The following is a 21,204-nucleotide window of genomic DNA, read 5'->3' as shown; positions in this document are numbered from 1 at the left end:
GGGAAAAAAAGTTTTATTTGAAGAAGCTTCATGGCAGTCCTGATTCCTCTGGTTCTTGCATTAATTAATTTCTAACAAGTTTTTCAATAGCTTTGGTTTCAAAATCCTGCTGCGTATCCACATCCCCTGGGGAGCTTTCTGGGAAATCCAGGTGTGAAAAGCTCTGCTCTACAGGCTTGTCGCTTGCAGTGTGGTCTGAGGACAAGAGGCATGGGCAGCACCCGGGAGCTTTGCAGAAATCTGCACTCCCTGGCTCCACTGCAGACACACTGAATTGAAATCCGCAACAAAGATCCCCCGGTGATTCTCTGCACACTGGTGTCTAAGAAGCATCTACAGAACGTGGTCAACAGGCCCGGTCTCTCTTTTCTCTATTCCTCATATCCAAAATTCTTATTTTTTCTACCTAATTAAGAACATTATGTAGTGCACTTAAATTTGATTTATCCTTCGTCCGTACCTTGTTCCCAAGCTTGATCTTCCTATATTTCTTGACCTTTGCTTCTTATGTAGATTTTACTTCCCAGGCTGTTTCATCTTAGCTGTGACATTGTCATTCGTTTCTTGTTAACTAAATTTTCAAAATCGTTCCTTTGACAGACTTCCCAGACGCTTGTCTGCCTTTCATCTTTCTGACCAGCTTAAATTTTGACTAACATGGAGACCCCATTTCTGGTAAGCTCTCAGCCTAGATGCAATGACCTATTCTGATTTCTAAATTTCATTTCTAGGAAATTGTCAGTCAATATCCACTTTCTAACTGTTTCTACTTGATTTCAAAATGTCTGGATAAAGGTGATTTGTTAATCACTGTGACATTTCATCTTCCTGTTGCTGGATGTTTGGTGTTACTCAAACCTTCTTCTCGAGAATGCTCAATTTTTCCCTTTCCATCTGGATATCTTGATGTTACATTGATGCAGAAGACCGCAAACACAAAAAACAGTGATTGGCTGGTTATAATGATAGCAATGAAGAGTAAGCAATAATAATCAGAATGTGAGGGTTGTTTTGAATGAATTCTGCCTCAGTGTCTTCACTTCCTTATTTCCAAAGATCTTCACCTCCACTCCCTTTCAGTCACCTCTTCCATGATCAGACCCTGGGCTAGGCCATCATCGGGAATTCTCCACCTCTGACACCCTGATTGCCAATTTCCTGCTGTCTGATCAAAAATCTTTCATCTGTCAGACTTGTATTCCCTCGTTCGTGCCTGTTGACCTTGATTCTGGCTAAATGACCCAGAACATGAACTCAGCCTTTCAGCAGGTTCAAACTACTTAAGAACATCATCATTTACTGAGGTGATTACTGAAAATTTTATGGAATCACATGGAAACGTTGCATCACGTATGGTTCAATATTACTGTTCTCCAAAGTCCAGACCTCCCCAAAGAGGTCTCTACACTCCTCACTCCCAGTGCTTAACCCACAGACTCCTCTCTCTGACGCTGCCTCCTCTCCTAGTCAAGATTTCACTCAAGCTATCTCATCCATTGTGCAGGGCAAGTCTATTTGGCTCTGAGCTCCTGCTCCCAAAAAGCCAGAGTATCCATTGACACCATTATTAGTGACTAATATGCTGAAAACGTTCAGAAATGCAAGACAGGAAAACATACGTGTGAGAGATGAGACCAGAAGGCAAAGAATATGGAACAATGGAAGAGCTCATATGAAAAGGTTTTGAGAACAAGTCCACTTGAAATCTAGATGCATACGCACTCCTTATACCTCAGGTTGACCTAGGGTCTTTGCATCACCAGTCCTCAGCGTATGAAAATTGTATGAACTCACTACAACTGAAGTATTACTACTGGCAGACGTCCATCCACCAGGCCTCACAGCATAGAGGTTAGATACAAAGAATTTGGAGTTTGTCTGCCTCCTTACTAGCTCTGAGCAAGCTACTTGACTCCTCTGTGCCTCATCTCTACAACGGGGATGATAAAAGTACCTGCCACCAAGGGTTGTGGTGCAGGTTACATGAAACCATCTGTGCATAGTGCTTGGCACAAAACCTGGCCCAGTGTAAGCACTAGATGCCTTTCAGTTATAGTCAAGATAAGCATTGGTTCTAAACTCTTTTCTGAAGGGCTCACACTAAAAACAGCATCTTATTTTGATAGCTTTCTCTTTTATTTTGACATAGCTTCTGTGTGGACCAAAATATAAAAGAAATAAAGACATAGAGTGAGGTAGAGATAGGAAATTATTGCAGAAATAGACTCTAAAATCATATCAATATTGTCAAGGAAAATGAAAGGTCATCCAATTTACCCTCCTGCCTTCACTCAGGTCCACAACCAACTTATTCCTGGCAGACAAGGGTAAATTTTATTTTCAAAGGAAGTTTTAGCAGAAATTTGGCATTCTCCCTGAGTAATCAACTTCTGACTAGAAAATGCCAATCCTTATATTCTAGAAATGGATGGATGCATAGAATGAAACCTGAATGGTGAGTGGGCACAGAATTGACCAATGTCCTGGTCTTTTATTTACAGTTCTGTTTCCTAATTATCACGCATGATTTGCAATGAATAGGAAACAACTGCCAAAAACACTGTCCTTTCACTCATATGTTCTTGAAAAAAGTTTGCATTGTATCCTTGGTTTGCAAAACCCTTGCTGCTAGTATAGTCTTGTCCATCTAAATTTGTAAAAATGATGTTAATAAATATTAACTATGACTGCCACTTCAAGAACGGACCTTCAACAATTACCCTTGGGGGTGCCAGCCACTGGTAGAGTGGTTAAGTTCACGTGCTCCACTTGGGCAGCCCAGAGTTTTGCCAGTTGGGATCCTGGGCACAGACCTAGCATCACGCATCAGGCCATACTGAGGAGGTGTCCCACATAGCACAACCAGAAGCATTCACAGCTAGAATACACAACTATGTATGGGGGGCTTTGGGGAGAAGAAGAAGAAAACAGAAAGATTGGCAACAGATGTTAGCTCAGGTGCCAATCCTTAAAAAGAACAAAAAACAATCAGCCTTGGTTGTGGGGGGATCGCTCTGGCCCTGGTGTGGAGGAAACATAAGAAGGCATGGGCTGGAAGCAGCAAGACCAGCTCTGAGGCTGTGCGGTAACACAGCCGAGGAATGCTGACAGCCCACACTAAGCAGCACGGTGGGGATGGGGAAAGGGGAAGGCTGGAATGATAGCAAGGAAGTAGGGTGACAGGACATGGTGACAAAATCTTTCTGTCTAAATTTTTTCATTTGTCTTAGTCTTCAGTGAAAAATAGAAAAAACTTCCTATCTTTATACCTGGCAGTACATTATACTGATATAGTCCTTCAGGAGAAGAAGAGGAGAGAACTAATATTTCCCGAATGTCTGTTAGGTCTTTGTACCTCTTCTCTATCTGTACTCACCCCCTTGGTGATTTCAACCAATCTCACAATTTTAAATATCTATACACTGGGGCCAGCCCCGTGGCCAAGTGGTTAAGTTTGCATGCTTCACTTCAACGGCCCAGGGTTCATTGGTTCAGATCCTGGGCACGGACCTACACAACGCTCATCAAGCCATGCTGAGGCGGCATCCCACATAGAAGAACTAGAATGACTTACAACTAGGATATACAATTATGTACTGGGGGGCTTTGGGGAGGGGAAAAAAAAAAACAAGAAGATTGGCAACTGATGCTCAGGGGCAATCTGTCTCACAAAAAAGCACACCTTAAAAATAAATAAATAAATATCTATACACTGAGGGCTCCAAATTTCCTACATCTAGCTTTAACTTCTTCCCTGAACTCTGGGCTTACACACGCAGCTGCCTACCTGACTTCTCCACCTGCATGCATCTTAGGCATCTTAAACCCAACATGCCCCTAAATAAATTCCTGATCCTTCCTCCAGCCTGCTCCTTCCTCAGTCTTTCTCATCTCAGTTATTGGCCTATTTATCCTTAAATGCTCAGGTCAAAAAACTTCCCATCATCTCTGACTCCTCCTTCTGTTACATACAGTTGGCCTTTTTTATCCACGAGTTCCAGTCAGTCAGAAAGTTCTGTTAGGCTTACCTTCAAAATATATCCAAGAGGACTCCTTTTTTCCAGTACCATGGGCTATATTATTCAAACCAACCCTAAAAACAAAAAATTTGGAACAAAATACTTTTTAAAAATCTAAGAGCTGAAAAAATAATAGGAAATCACAAAAACTGAAGAGAAAGCTATAATTCAGGAACAAAAAAGGCAAAAAAAATTAGATATCTTTGGCCTGATGATATATGCCTATCCCAGAACATTTTCCTTGTGAATACTATTAACATTATGGGGTTACAATAAGAAACTCTCCCTACAATGTTGGGACCTTAAAGGGTCTACAGAGTAAGGCTGGTCCAGGAATGGATCGGCCCTCACAGGGAACCACACCTGAGCTTTGCTCCTGGGTCATCTAGTGAATCTCAAGCTTGAACTTGATTTCAGTTGATCTCACACTGGTAGCACCCCCATGCCTAGCAGAAGCAATGACAAATCCTATCTGGATGAAGTTTCCTTAATTAGTTATAGGCTTCAAATTATGCCTACTATTTTTTTTCTCAAATAAAACATCCATTATCCAGTCAAAAATAACTAAGCACACAAGGAAGCTAGAAAGAACCGGCAGAAGCAACAGATAACACAGATTCACAAGGCTTAGATATAAGAATCACCAAGGAGTCTATAATGTAATCATGCTTCCTATGTTTGAATAAAAAAAAGACAAACTTGAGGATCTCTGCAGGAACAGAAAAACAAATGACAAAGCAGATAATAACAGGATTTTATGAAAATAAAAACACAACAAAATTTAAAACTATATGGATGGGTTCAAGAGCAGATCAGACACACTTCAAGAGAATTAGTGAACTAGAGGATAAGTCATAAGAAATTATACAGAATGTAGCATGGAGAAAGAAAATGGTTAGTAAGCATAGTATAGAGGTGGCCAGCTGGGATGGCTGGCGGTTGTGTGGAGGTGGGGACGGGTGCCGCCTCTTTGCCTCATTGTCCTCTAGCACTTTCCGGACATCACACAGGTCACCACCACCACGAAGATCTGGACTTCAGAGCATGTCTTTTACCACCCATGGGGAACCATTCCAACAGCTGCAATGCAGACATACCCAAACCCTGTGAACCCAAGTGTGCTTTGGGTTGATGTATTGAACAGACATATAGATCCCTTTGGAAAACTGCATTGCCATAGATTTCTCAGCACAGAACGGAACTGCCTTCCGTTGGGAATTCCTTCCACTTATTGGTGCAGTAAGAACCAAAACACATACTCAAGAACATTCTGTAGTTGATCCTGTAGAGAAAATAATGAAACTTAAATCTACTAATTCATTTATAAAGACAGTTTCAGTATATAAGAGACATATACAAACCACATCCTCAAGACCCAGGAAAAATTATTTTGACTCAAGAAGTCATAACGACTGTGAAAGGAGTCAGTCTCAGCAGTTACGCAGAAGGACTAGGGGCAAGTACAATATCTTCCAATGCTAATAAAGACTGACATGCAACAGAACGGGCAATACATAAATTAAATGCCGAGACTGAAGAGTTGATGGCTTCAGCAAGAGGAAGATGAAGACACCTATGGCAGCGGCAGCATTTGTAGAGAAATGATAATGAAAATTGGCATACAACATTGGGTCCCCCAAGTGTCTCTAAGCTGGCAATATATTTGCTATTTTAAAAATACAGCTACATTTTGGGTATAATTTTTTTAATAACCTGAAGAAAGGCTATGTGACTTCTGACCCAAATAAAGAGATGCAGGGCTTTTACATAAAAGGGATCATCCGAAATTAATGTTGTTCACAATGTTCATCTAATTTTGAGGGTTCCAGCATCTATGTGAAAATTTAACAGTTTTTGAAAAAAGTACTTTTAGATTAGTATTGGCATATTTAATCTCCTGAAGGTAGGATTTTAAAGGTTTTCACACATTGCAATCTCTCTGGCTTTGGACCAACCTCAGAACCAAGCAGAGCCACCTCTCACGGACATACGATTGCCCGGCTGTGGTAAACTTCAACAGCTGGCTTGAAGGCATTCACTTTAAAGGGAGAAATTGTATAGTTTTAAGTATTATATGTATTAATTAGTATAAAATAATCTGCTCTGGGGCCGGCCCGGTGGCGCAGCGGTTAAGTTCACACATTCCTCTTCGGCAGTCCAGGGTTCGCCGGTTCGGATCTCGGGTGCGGACATGGCACCGCTAAGCAAGCCATGCTGTGGTAGGCGTTCCACACATAAAGTAGAGGAAGATGGGCACGGATGTTAGCTCAGGGCCAGTCTTCCTCAGCCAAAAGAGGAGGATTAGCAGCAGATGGTAGCTCAGGACTAATCTTCCTCAAAAAAAATTAAAAATAAAAATAACCTGCTCTGTTATAAACCATTAAAAACCACAGTGTTTTGATTTGATGCTTAAATGATATTTTTGGAGTGAAAATTGTGACCAAATACGGTTTTATCATATTAATGAGACTGTATGAATTTGCCAAAATGTTGTAACTTAGTAAAGTTATCACCTTCCTTCAATTTGTACTTCCAAAATCTTTACGATATAGTATGCCATACTGTGGGCTGGTTATGTTAACTGACAATAGTCATTACCTGAGAAATAAAAAGGAAGGTTAGTTTAAAAAGTAACAGAAAAAGTCCGTAGTAAGAAAGTCTCACACACATTAAATCAGAGTTCAACAAAGGGTAGAGAGGGGCCACCAGATGGCCGAGTGGTTAGATTTTCACGCTCTGCTTCAAGGGCCCAGGGTTTCACCAGTTCGGATCCTGGGCATGGACCTAGCACCACTCATCAGGCCATGCTGAGGCGGCATCCCACATGCCACAAGTAGAAGGACCTACAACTAGAATATACAACTGTGTACTCTGGGGCTTTGGGGAGAAGAAGAAAAAAAAAGGAAAAGATTGGCAACAGATGTAGCTCAGGTGCCAATCTTAAAAAAAAAAAGAGTAGAGAGAGTGAGAAAGAAGCAATACTTGAGGAAATTGTAACCACTTTCTAGAACAACAGCAGGACACCAATCACATAGTCAAGGTCTGTGAATCCCAAGCAGGAAAATAAAAAGAACATCTTGCTAAGTCAGAAAGCCAGGAAGCACTTACAGACTAACAGAAGCAACACAAAGAGACACAGGGGCCGGCTTGAAGAGGCTTCCACTGAACAAACCTTGAGACAATGTGAACGTTGAAAAGAATCATGGCTATAATTACCTATAATGCATTTAATAAATAAAACTCCATGAGTGTAGTGTGAGCCCACACTGTGTGTGAGTGAGAGAGAGAGAGAGAGGAGACTCACCGAGAGGAGCCTCAGCCAGGGCACTGGTGGAACCCATTGGGGAGCCCCTGTGTGGTGCTGCTAAACTCACTGGAAAATGGTCCCCAGGGGTGTGGCTGAAACTTGCTGCCGTGTGAACACCAGTGAGTGTCCTGCATGCCAGAAGCAAGAAGAGAGGAAAGCACCCTGGAAACAGGAAGAGAAGTCCCTGGCTTCTGTGTTGTCCCTCCACTGACAAAGCCTAACACTGGGCCACCTGGCAAAGGAGAAACATTTGCAGGATCTGACAACAGAACCACAAAGCAGAGCAAGCGAAGGTGAATCTGGAGCTGAAAGGCAATGAATATATATACATAGCCATCCATATATATGGATATAACACACATGTATATATACACAAAACACAGGTTTATGCAACAAAGTTAACTATATTTAAAACTGAAGTTGAAAGCTTTAAATTTAATATATGTTTATATGCGTATGTATTTTGAAAGACATTGACATATAAAGGTGCATTAAGATTAGCTTTAAAAGTCTAGCAAAAACTAAACTTTTTCAATAAGTCAGAAAAATACTGATCTTTACGTATACATTTTTTTCCAGCTTTAGTGAGATACAATTGACATATAACATTGTGTAAGGTGTACAACGTGTTGCAAAATGATGAACACCATAGCATCATGTCACATAATTACCTTTCTTTTTTGTGGTGAGAACATTTAAGCTCTACACTCTCAGCAACTTTCAGGTATACAATACATTATTATTAACTCTAGTCACCACGCTGTACATTAGATTCCCAGAAATTATTCATCTTATAACTGGAAGTTTATATTTTTTGACCAACATCTCCTCATTGCCCACCTCCACCTGCAGCTCCTGGGAACCACAATTCTAGTCTCTGTTTCTACAAGTTCGACTTCTTCAGATTCCACATATAAGTGACACCATACAGTATTAGTCTTTCTTTGTCTATTACACTTAGCATAGTGCCCTCCAGGTCCATCCATGTTGTCTCAAATGGCAGGATTTCCTTCTTTCTCAAGGATTAATAATATTCCATACACACACACACATATATATATATACATACATATATATATAAAAAATACACACACACACATATATACATATGTATATATACACACCACATCTACTTTATCCGTCCTAAGTATACATTCTTTGGGCCTTTACCACTTTAACTAATTTTAACAAAGTTCTTTATTTATGAAAATTTAAAATTTTTAAATAATCATTGTTTCTTCTTGATGTACCCTGTAAAAACAGTGTCTGTAACTATTGCGCCTTTAGATAATTTTGCCATACACTCATATCTGACCACTCTTCATTTTTGCCTTTTGCCTTGCATTTTGCTCTTTATTTTGCCCTTTGCCTCTGCATTTTCAAGTTTAGGCTTGAATTCAGAATAATAAAAATATTAACATGTCTATATATTTAAACTATCTTTGGGTTTTTTGGGATAGTCACCAGGTAACTCAAAGATTTGCTCCTTCATCTTATAAAAGAAAGGATCGTAGAAATAATTAGGTTTGTTTGACATTCTCCAAATTTTAGATAAGTCATAACTTTAGATAAATGTATTTCAGTGACTGTGGGGGTTTTATCCAAGTTAAAAGAAATATACTCTTGTTCAATCACAAATATTAGTATAATAAATGTCTATAATAGATGGAAAAGAATAGTCTCTTTGATAAATTGTCCAGGAGTAGCTGGATATCTATAGGAAAAAAAAAATTGCCCTTACTTCACCCATATTCAAAAACCAGTTGTAGAGCTAAATGTGAAAGGCAAACAATATAACTCTAGGAGATGATTTTGGGGAATTTCTTCATGATCTTTGACACATGAGGAAAAGAAATTGATAAATTGAACTACATTGAAATTAAGGGCTTCAGTTCATCAAAAGACACCATAAAGAAAGTGAAAAGGCAAGTCACAGAATGGGAGAAGAAATTTTCAATAAAAATAACTGACATAGGGCTTGTATGCAGGCTACATAAAGAACCCCTACAAATCAATAAGAAAAAAATCCAATAGAAAAAGGGAAAATGACTTGAAGAGGCACTTCACAACATAGGAAATGTAAATATTAAATAAATATATGTAAAAGTGTTCAACCTCATTAGTAATCAGGTAAACGCAAATTAAAACCACCCTGAAATATTGTTACATAAGCACCAGAATGGCTGAAACATAAAAGAATGAAAATAACAAGCGTTGGCAAAGATGTGAAACAATGGAATCTTTCACATGTTGCTGGTGAGAATGTAAATTGAACAGCCACTTTCAAAAACAGTTAGGGTTATCTACAAGAGTTGAAAATATCCATACCACAAGATCCAGAAAGGTGTATATCCTGATATATACAGTCATGCACTGCATAACAACATCGTGGGCAATGATGGACTGCGTATACAATGGTGGTCTCATAAGATGAGTACCATATTGCCCAGGTGTGTAGTAGGCTATACCATCCAGGTTTGTGTAAATAGACTCTATGATGTTCGCATAATGAGGAAATCGCCTAACAATGAATTTCACAGAAGGTGTTCCTGTCATTCAATGACGCATCACTGTATATATGTTGTCATTCATATATGTATATATCTCCAAATGTTATATATAATGTGTACCAATAGATATGTGAAAGAATCTTCACAGCAGCATTATTAGAAGTAGGTGGAAAATGGAGACAATACCCAAAACCCTCAATATGCAATAGTTTTACAGAATTGGGATCTATTCATGTGATTTGAAGTTGTACAAATATAATACTAAGAAAAATAAGCTGGACACAAAATACATACTATATGAGCTAATCTCTTTAAAATTCAAAAAATAGGCAAAACCAACATCATGCTTAGGTGGAAAAACTACAAAGAAAAGCAAGGAAGTGATTCTCATAAAAGTCAGGAGGGTGGTGACTTCTAGGGGACATGGTGGATTTGGGGGGAGTTGATGCTTCTGCTTCGAGCTGGGGAGTGCTTACACTTATACAATGAGCTGCTACGTCTCTGTTGATACACTTTTCTGAATGTACGTTATATTTCACTATACAAATGATCATTAATAGTCTTTTTATAAAGTCTTAAATTATGTAAGTTACTTCACTTTTCTGAACTTCAGTTTTCTCATCATCTTTAAAAAATATAACAATATCTATGGTATTATAAGAGCTTAGGATTCTGGATATCATAATACCTCAACATAAAGTTGCTCTCAATTTCCCCTCCACATCCAAATGCTGAGGGTGGAGCAGCTCACAGGAGCAAGAAAGGTTCTCCGCACCATCCTTTTCCCATTTGCCTTAATCCTTGGGGCCATTCATCTGTCTGGGGGCATGGAGGAGAGGGGGAAGAGCCTTGACACAGCCAGGGGAAGTGATTTCTCTCTCTCTTTCTCTCTGTCTCTTAGTCTTTCTCTCTCCTCCCCTGCCATCTTCCTACTAGAGTTTGCAAAGACCAGCTTCTTTGAAGTGGGGACGTATGTCCACCTCTACTCTTGCTTCCCTACGCCCTTGGGTTTCTGGTAGAAAATATGATAGCGTGAGATGAAGTGGACAGGTCCGTGGCATCCTGCAAAGCTCATGTTATAGAAAAAAAAAAAAAAACCAAGTGAAGGAGGGTCAGCAGGAGCACAGAGATCTTAACTTGCCCTGCTTGACTGTGACCCATACAGGGATCCTTTGTGCTCACCTCTGCTGCCACCAGAAGTCTCACCTCTAATAGGCAGGAATAAAGTTTTACTGTACCAAGTCCCCACAGGGCAATAATAGTAAATGGCCAACCCAAGGGGGACATATGAATGAATTTCAGCTACATTAGGGATTAAGGATTTTGGTGGTAGAAACTATCATGTCTAACATGGTTTACACAGGAAGATACTTTCCAGGTTCCAGACATCCTGACTACCTTACAAATTTCTCTATATACTCATTTTCAAAAAAATTAATATGATTTATGATTGTGCCTTCTAAAAATATTTGGAGTTGTTAACTAAAAGCCAGGAAAAGCATACACATTAAAAATAACCAGAAAAGTAATAATGATTTTAAGAGAAGATAGTAGCTGTTATCAGGTAACTGGAATAAATTGGTTACTGTGGTTGAGGACAAGATCAGCTGCCAAGACTCCTGGCCACTCAGTGTGGTGAAAGGAACAGCTAGCGTTTCCCCACAGGGCAGTGACCAGAGGACCGGGCTGGGAGGAGGGCCCTTGCTGCCAAGGAGCCCAGGGCATCTGCAGGTGCTCTAACATCCCTGGGCCTGTTTTCTCCTCCATAAAAGTGGTGAGATTGACTAGATTACATTAAAATCATTTTTAGTTATACAATGTTGTGATTCATCCTTGATTCACTGATCAATATTTTTAAACGCCCCAGTTCATTCAGAGAAGCAATTTATTTTTCCTGGTATTGATTTGTAGCGGGAATTTGTCACAGAGTTTTTCATATAAGGCACATTGAGTAACTCAACAGATGATGTGCCTACTATCATTTTGCAAAGGATACAGAAATGCACACTTAGTTAGCTTTTTTCCCCTCTATAAAACTTAAGGAAAAAAATTAAACTCAGTATTTCTTAAAGTTTGTTTCATTAGTCCTGCAAAATATAACCTGAAAATTAAAAAAAAGAAAAGCTTTCTGGCATCAAATACGGAGAAAAATTCATAATGCACATTAGCTTACCAAAGCTCTGTAAAGGTAGAGAATAAAGAGATTTTTAAACCTAAGTTTCTCAAAACTTTTCATTTGCATTAAACCAATTAATACTTAATAAGAAATGGACTGAGTGTGTTTTCTCCCAAATTTCATATGGCAAAAGCCTAACCCCCAATGTGCTGGTATTAGGAGATGGGGCCTTTGGGAGGTAATTAGGTCATGAGAGTGGAGCCCTTGTGAATGGGGTTAGTGCCTTTAAGAGGCCAGTGAGGGCTCTCTTTCTGCCATATGAGAATACCATGAGAAGGCAGTAGTCTACAAACGCAAAGAGGGCTCTTGCCAGAACCCAACCATGCTGGCATCCTGATATCAGATTTCCACCCTCCAGAACTGTGAGAAATCAATTCCTCTGGTTTATAAGCCATGCAGCCTATGGTATTTTGTTACAGCAGCACAAATGAACTAAGACATAATATAACTAGTGTTCTGAAGAACTTGCTGTAGAAAATGCTAATGCTCCATTTCTCTTTTCTCCCTTCCAACGAAAAAGTTCAAGAGATTTAACCACAAATGTTGCCTCCACCTCTTCATCTCCCACTCCAGTGGGGTGTTCAGTTTCTCCACTCCAATGAAATGATTCTTATCAACATCAAGAACAACCCTCACCCTCTCAACCCTGTGGACTGGTGTCTGGCCCCATCTTCCTCAGCTTATCAGCCGAATCCAGCAGACAGCTGCTCCTGCATTCTGGAGGCAGTGTCTTCTATGGCATTTGTCTTGTGCTTTGTAGACTTCATTTTCCATCACTGCTTTCCTTCCCAGCATCATTGTCTGGTTCTTTCACCCCTACAGACTTCTAAATGTGGCATTCCTCTGGGCATTCGCTCATCTCATCTCTGCCCCATTTACATTCTGCCTAGGTCATCTTTTCCTTCCCCACAGTGTTAAATGCCATCTTTGGGCTGATGGCTCCACAATTTTCTCTCCACTCAGCCCTCTTGGTGTCTGTTCTCCCAAGTACTTAGCACTGTGCCAGGCACAAAGCAGGTATCTGATAAATTTTTGTGAAATGAATGGATGAATGGATGAATATGATTTTTCTGGTTTCTTAATCTAATAGAGTCCCCTCACACTGTTTTCTGATGATATGGTTGGGAATACCTAGAGTCTAGAACACCTAGAGAAAATGGATTGTTAACAAAGCTCTTAGATGTCTCTCTGAAGGATCAAAGCTTCAAGGGAGGTTTGGGTAAGAGCTGGATGGGGTCATTCTCAACCTACTTCTCTGAAGAGTGCCCTAAATGACAATTCTGATATGTTGTAATTTCCAAAGATGGCCATAAAAACACTTCCCATCTCACATACTCTTCTTAAAGTGTGATTCTGATGCTCCTCCTCTGGATAGGGAGAGTCTATATTCCCTCCCTCTTGAATCTGGGAGAGCTTACAACATTAGCAGAAATAACGTTGTCTTACCAGGTCTCTTGAACAAAGAAATAAACAAATAAGAAACAAGGCTACATCATAAACGGCAATACAGCTTTCACCTGGGTCTCTTGGGATGCTTGCTCATGGAACCCAAGTACCATGAGAATGCTCAAGTAGCCACATGGAGAGGCCATGTGTAGGTATCCTGGCCAATAGTCTCAGCTGTAGTAATAGATGAAAGCCAGTATCAGCCACCAGACGTGGGAGTGAGGAAGCCTTCTAGATGCTTCTAATCCTCCAGTTATCAGGTACACCCAGCCTTTGAGTCTTCCTAGTTGATGTCCTTATCACATAACAGAGATAAGCACCCCCAGATCTCCCCCATCCAAATTCCTGACCCACAAAATCTGTGAGCATAATAAAATAGTTTTTTGAGGCCACTATGTTTTGGGGTTTTGCTAGCAGCAATAGTAACCAGAACACCAATATTCTTTGTTGTTAGTTATAAAATGACTCCTAACCTCTCAATATCAGTTGGATAGGTGGCAGTATTGACATAATTGTCAAAATTGCAAACAACAATCCTGTTTGGATCAATAACAGTCCTTTCACTTCTGTATAAATGTAACATGCCACAGTGAGCTAGGCCCAGCCCATGCGGGCTTATGATGTACACAAAGCTAGTGCATACATCTCTTCCCCACCAGCCAAGAAGGAAGTATTTATACCATAGAAATTGGCAAACACTGCAGATCAGGGTTTTTTCCCCCATTCCAGAGAAGTGGCTTACCAGCATACCACTGGGAATGTGTGGCTTTACTTCTTGATCACAATATTTCTGCTTTATTGCAAAAAAAGAAAAAAAGTTTGACTTTATTGACAGTTTTCCCTCCAGGTCTGCTTTCAGGCCTGTCTGTGATGTTCTAAGAGCTGCTCATGAGCCTAAGACCTGCAGGTTGGCTCCTCTTGCTCTAACACTCTCTGCAAGGACTTCCACGTGGGCTGTCCCATGCCTGCAGTGACCCTGACATACAGTCATAGGCAGAGGTGGAGCAGGCCCAGATGTTCCGGGAGGGGCTGAATGCCCCATGATTCCCTAGGAGAGAAGGGGTTTCCTCCCTCCACTTAATGTGTGTCCATAGAAAGCTCTCCTGCTGGCCACAGCTGGGCTGCTAAAAGCCAGCAGGCTCGGCACTGCTGCCATTTCTGATGGTAAGGCATGGCAGGCGTCCTCCATACTCCTCTCTGTAGTGGCTGAGGACCACACATGTGACTGAGACATGCACAAAAGGATGAATCAGGCCCATGCATTGAGCCTTTAATAAAGGCTTGTGGAATTGCATTAAAGTCAATTCTCTCAGTGCGCAAGTGGTACTTTCTGGTGCCACTTGAATAAATTACATCTCCAGTGTATTATTTGCATAGCTATTAAATATCTTCATTATTAGGATAGGAAATGGAGCAGCAAGGGATGAAGTATTAAGCCCATGTTTGATTAACGAAGTGAGAATGCTGGAAGTAAAACCAAGTTTTGCATTCATTCAAACTAGAGTTTGAGGAAGAAATATTTTAAACTCTTGTGTCATACACGCTCACATCCTCATATCAGCAATTCTGCTTCTAACAATTTATCCTACAGATACATTTACACGTGGACAAATTAACAAAGAGGTATTATAAGGATGTTTATTGAGGTATTGTTTGGTTCATCAACAGGTTACTAGTTTAAAATGTGGCAATCTGTGCAATGAAATTTTAAAAGAAAGATTTTTTAAAAGGACGCAGGCCGGTATGTATTCATATATGAACATCTTTGAAACACATTAAGTGAAAAAAATCAAGGCAATGAAATCTGTATGTAAGATTTCAAATTGGCTAGAAATAATACATTCATACATGTGAGTACGTGCACGGAAAATGTCTGAAGGGAAGCAGGAAAAACCACTGGAGGGAGTTAGGTTAAAAGGACAAAAAGTTTGGAATGGAAAAGAGTCTCACTTTTCATTGTGTATGGTTTTGTTCTATTTGAAATTTTTTACCAGAAGCATATACTTTTAAGAAGTCACATCACTAACTCAATAATAATAACTTAATATGACCTAATAAAATAACTTAGTTTGCCTGAAATCCATTTAGACAATTTTATTATCTTCATTTTTACTCTGCCTGAGATCTTTCAGTTCTCAACTTTAGCTATTCAACATGCCCTTGTAGATTCACTTCGACCCCAAGCAGCTCACAGAGCCATTTTTCCAAAAAAGGTAAGTCTGTTTTGTTTATCACTTTATCCCCAGCACCTAGAACAGTACCTGGTGCACAGTAGGGGCAAATAAATAATCAAAATATATAGCATATCAGATGGTGGCTAGTGCTGTGAAGAAAATGAAGCAGCGTCAGGGAAGGGTGAAGTATAATTTTTAAAAAGATGATTAGGAAAAGTTTTATTGATAAGTTGATATTTGAGTAAAGACTTAAAGGATTTAGTAAAGCAAGGCATGAGGCTATTGGGAGTAAGAGATTTCCAGGCAGAAGAGTCGCAAGTGCAAAGGCCCTGAGGTGGAAGTGTGTGGATCAAGCAACCTGCTGAATTTCTTTTAAACTTTACACTTCAAATACACACAGATCATTCCTGAACTTAACACATGACTAGGAATATAATAGATTTGATCTATGGCATCATTTCTTTAATCCCCATGGCTAAAGACACTAACCAAGTAGAGAATTTTATTATCTCAAGCAAAAGGAGATTACTGTTGTAAGGGGACTGGAGCTGATGTTAGGAGCCCAAGAGAATGGGGGTGACTCTCCCAAGAAAGCCTGGGTGATTCCTCTGAGAACCAAAGTTGCTTGTTCACAAGTTGCAGATATGCAGGGCAATTTTGCAAATGACCCTGAGCCATAAGATGTGAGCCCCCTTTTTATGGACATTATCCCAATAAGGACACCCAGTCCACACCCACCTAATAGAGTAATCTCTTAGCTCATTTTCCTGGACTCAGGTTCATATTGCCTAATTCTCAAGCCTGATTTGGGTTTGCAACTGGCTGGACTGGAATCAACAAACCTGTCCAACACCTGCTTCTCCAACACTGACTGTGAGGCAGAGCTTCTCCTCATTGCAATGGCACCTGGTTTCACTTTCTGTCAAGGCTTTCTGATTCTCACCTACTTCCTCGCGGATCGCATCCTACTTGACCTCCACATAGTTGACACTCTTGCCGACCAAGCCCCTTCCCAAAACTCTCACCTACTTTGGCTTCCATAACATAGTTTCTCACTAATCTAGGATCTTTCCTAGTCTCCTCCTTCCTGTGCTCCTCCCTTAAACAGCCATGTTCCCAGGGTCTGCTTTAACTCTTTTCTCTTTCCCCCTGGCACTGGCTTTCACTTAAACGCTCATAACACTCTGCCTATATTAATCCACAGGGAGAAGTGAGGCAATTTCCGCCCCTTCCCCACCTCCACTGCAATTGTAACTTACAAATAACATCATCTGCTGAGCATTAAATTGAAAAGCCAATAACACGGTAGATAATGCTAACCACATCTAGAAAAAAACAAAGAGATTGTGGGGAAACACAAAACCGAAGCTATTTGTGTCTGTCCAAGTCAAGTCAAGCTGGCTTGGGAATACCTTCATCTGCAAGAAGCACAACTGGAGTGGGATTTTTAACTAAGAAAGCTGAAATCCGAACAATCATAGTTTGCTCTTCCCAAGGAAAGGCTCTACTAGAAGGACGTGGTGAGTAGGTGGCCTAGAGAAAGAGTAACAAGACAGTGCAGCTCTGTCTACGTGCTCAACACACAGCCCAGAGGAGAAGGAATCGGTGTAGCCTCACCTGAGAGCTCCTCTCCACGGTTCACACTCTGTTCTCACATCCACCCCCACCCCCAGCCCCACAGTTTGCCTGAAGTAAGCAGTCCACAGCCAAGGTACTTAAGAAAAGAATCCCACCTTTTGGTATGTGGGCAAGAAACAAAAAGTTGAAAAGCCACCAACATTCCAGCCCCCACCTCAGCCCCTTCCCCGACCCTGGTCCTCAGGTGGAAATTCTCCGTGGGCGCAGGCGTATGTCTTCTCAAGCTGATTGTGGCTTACTGCGGACGTGACGTTATTGGCTCTTCCAGGACCACGGTTCATCAGCTTGGGACTTCCTCTCTCACTTCTAGGGAGAGCAAAAGGAAGAGGTTGGGATCTTGAGACTAGGAATCTGGGAATCAAACCACATGAGTTCAAGTCCCAGCTCGGCCACTTATCGGTCATGTGTCTTTAGCAAGTGACCTGCCTCACCGTACTTCCACTTTCTTGTCCACAACTGGGGATAAATAGAGCATCTAACTCACATGGTTTTAAGCATTCAATGAGTTAATATATTTGAAGGGTGTGGACCAGCGCCTGGCTCAGAGTTAAATTCTCAGTATCATTCTAATGGGCAGGGAGGAGCAGGAGCAAGACCACAAATGTCAGCAGTTCTGAGCTCAGAACATTCCTTGTGCCTCTCCCAATTTCTGCTCATTAGACCAGAGCTTGCTTCTCACTGATTCTTTTCCCCCAAGGCAATTACAGCAGAAGCATGGCGCTTATCTCTCTCTGGTTATTTTTTTCTAAGACCCACCCAGAAGAGAGGAATCAAATGAATATTTGCTAAACTGATTTATCTTTCTGAGGGCAAAAAGTTTAATAAATTAGAACGTTCTTCCAGCTGGTTCCTGCGGAAAGCACAAAGTTACCTTCTGAATTATGATCTATTTTGAGCTAAGTATTCCTGTCGAAATGCTGAACATTTCCATAGGCTTGTGTTTTCCTTTGTTTATTTGTTTGCTGTTTTGTTTTTATAAGGGAGAGAAACCATTTTTGGAAAATAATTCTCATATATAAATGAATCCTTCATTATTCTTATCCCAACCTCAAGTTTAGTTATACACAAACAGAACTTTAAGACACAGCTTCAACAGTATCTGGAAACATGTACATGAATATTCTGGACCAACAATTCAATAAGAATCATTCATCTCACTTCCCTGGCTTGGATTTTATGCTCACCAAGCAGCCTTCTGACTACAGCTTGTCTTACAATAATTTGTCTTCAGGCAGAGAATGTATTGAGTGGTGAACTTAAGTCTTCGGGAGAATTTAGTAGTTATATTTCTCACTCTAAATTAACAAATTGACACATTGATTGTACATCAATCTCTTGTGAGTTAGGTGCATACAAAACAGCTCCTAAAACACTGGCTAGTTCTGGGGACATGAGCAAATTAGAGTTCCCTATCCTCTAAAGCTTCTAGAATGCTGTGGCCACACTCAGATGTGATTGCCATTTTGTGAGTCCCGACCGGAAGACCTCCTAGTTTACCTTTATAGCATCTCCATTTGGTTCTTAGTTACAGCAGCAACGATCACAGTGACATCTCCTGCTTTGATCTCTCTCTGCATCTGCCCAATGGCTCCTAACTTAAATGTCCCACAGACATTTCAAGCTCAACCTTTCCAAGATGTAATTCATAGTCTTGCCCTGCAAGTCCATTCTTCCTGCTGCTCCTACAACTGTCGGGAAACCATAGAAGGGCTTTAAGCAGAGTAGTAACACGATCTGGTATGCATTTCTATAAGAGTTGTCTACCTGGTGCAGAGAATAGATTGTCAGAGGGCAGGAGTGGATCTAGGGGTGCCAGTTAGAAGGCTAACGCAGTCATCTAGGTCAGCAACGATGTTGGCCAGCACTGAGGAGGTGACATTGGAGACGGAGAGAAGGGACAATTTGAGAAATATTTGCAAGGTATGTTTATGATGATTGGATGTGAAAGGTGGGACAGATGGAGGTATCAAAGAGGACTCCCTGGTTTCTGATGGGTGGTGGGATCATTTACTAAAACACATGGAGGCAAAGCAGCAGGTTTGGGGAGGAAGATCACAATTTCTGTTTTGGACGCATCGAATTTGACACATCTCGGAGACTTGCAAGTGAAAATAGCTTGTAAGGAATTGAACTTAGGGTTGGAGAAATGGGTCAAAGATACAAATTTAGAAGTCGTCAACATATTGATAGTACTTGTATTCATGAGCATGCATAGGATCACCAAGGAAATGAGTACAGAGGGAGAAGAGAGAGAGAGAGAGGAGCTGGAGCAGAGAAACTCCAATACTAAAAGTCAAACTGATCTGTGAGATCTGGCAAAGAAATCTGAGAAGCAGCATCCAGAGCATGGGAGGAAAACCAGCAGGGGTGATGTCAAGAGAAGGGAGTGCTCTAGGAGGAAGGGCGTGGCCGCCTGTGTGGGCTGATGCTGAGAGGTCAAGTTGAAGTGTCTACAATCTTTCTCTTGGGAAAAATTCCATGATAGAATTGGAAACTGTTTATTTTAAAAAAACAACTCTCTGGCTAGCCATAGATTATGTTCTGAAGCACAATGTATATCTTAGTTACATACAATAAAGAAACTTTTCAAAAATGATTTATGCAGCACCAAAATAAGGAATTGAAAAAAAAATTGTTCATTTAGAAAGGTTGTTATTGCAATGTCAGACATTTAAATGTTTTCAAATATCTCAATGTTTGGCATCATGTAAACCAAATGGGCAGATGTTTGGCAGTCTTTTTTTTTCATGAATCATTTAGCATCATGTGCAAAACTAAAACTTTCCACAGCTCACTGACCTACATTCCCATCTTTTTAACTTAAAGCCAGTAGTTGCACCTTGATCTTTTTGGTTTACGCACTGTTGATTTCTTAAATCACTTATAACACCATTTGTCAGTGTTCCCAGACTCACAGATAAAATATCACATGCCTTCCCTCCCACCATGAAACCAAATCCAGATAAATTTTGACTCAGTAGCATAAGCCCTCTGAGATCCTCATATCGGGCTTTCCTTGTTTCCTAGGTGACGAAGCTGTGCAGCTAGTTACTATTCCAAAGCACACAGCCAGATTCCCAACACTCTGATACATTCCATTTTCTATTCAGTTTCATCCCTGGGAGAAAACTCGGGGGTTATACGGAATTGCGCATTTAGACTTGCCCTTCTGGCAAACATTAATAGGATCACGGAATCTCGATGCAGAGGGAGACCTAGGGAACTCACCGAATCCATCCACTCGCCTTCAGCAGGGCAACAGTTAACGCAGCCCGGAGGAACCAAATAATCCTCATATTTAAAAGGCAGCTCCTTTCCCCTCCAGAAGAGAAGATTCTATGACCACCAACAAACAATTCTCAGTGCTTAGCAACCTCTACCTTGGGAGAATCCTGGGGTGAAACGGCATCAACAACCATCACAGTAGGAGATTGCTTGTCAAAGATAGACTGGGAAGAATATGACCTAATTCACCTAGAGATGATTCAGATATAATACTTTGAATTCTGGAAAATATTATGGAAAAAAAGCATCATAGCACAGCCAGTTCTCAATCTAATGTTTCCTCATTAGATTACTCAGCCAGGAAGAGTCCAGGGGTCACTTGGGTCAATTCTTGAGGGGTTGTGGGAATTAACCACTGTCACTCAGTGTACCCTTTATTCATGCTTGTTCTAGTAAGTAAATCTCCCAGTGGGATAAAACTTAATTATTTGAACCGTGTCTGCTCTGTTACATATTCTGCCTTGCCCATGATGAATGCTTTAATAAAACTGTAAGTCTTTTTTAAAAAGAAAGTGAACATCTTTGAGAATTTTTCAATTTCCCCCAAGGGATTATAAAAGGCATCAGAACGTTCATAGCCCATGTGCCTATCACTCTTTCAGCAACATTTGCAGAATACCTACTGTGCGCTAGGCGCAGTGTTAAATGC

General features: G+C 40.6%; 1 long non-coding RNA gene and 1 pseudogene across 1 annotated transcript; one reads left to right on the top strand and one right to left on the bottom strand.

Annotated features, from left to right (window-relative positions):
* The first annotated feature begins 657 nt into the window (after positions 1-657).
* On the top strand, positions 658-5,624 carry LOC103567900 (PRELI domain containing protein 3B pseudogene; annotated as a pseudogene).
* A 9,458-nt stretch (positions 5,625-15,082) lies between these two features.
* LOC139076441 (uncharacterized) lies at positions 15,083-20,710 on the bottom strand. The gene is made up of 2 exons (XR_011528058.1): positions 20,499-20,710; positions 15,083-17,576 (listed from the first exon to the last, which is right to left on the bottom strand). It is a non-coding gene; the product is annotated as an uncharacterized lncRNA (long non-coding RNA).
* Positions 20,711-21,204: the final 494 nt, after the last annotated feature.

The sequence above is a fragment of the Equus przewalskii genome, chromosome 16, assembly GCF_037783145.1.
Source record: "Equus przewalskii isolate Varuska chromosome 16, EquPr2, whole genome shotgun sequence".
Taxonomy (NCBI): domain Eukaryota; kingdom Metazoa; phylum Chordata; class Mammalia; order Perissodactyla; family Equidae; genus Equus; species Equus przewalskii.
The sequence above is the reverse complement of the archived record's forward strand: the minus strand, read 5'-3'. Positions and strand labels throughout refer to the sequence as shown.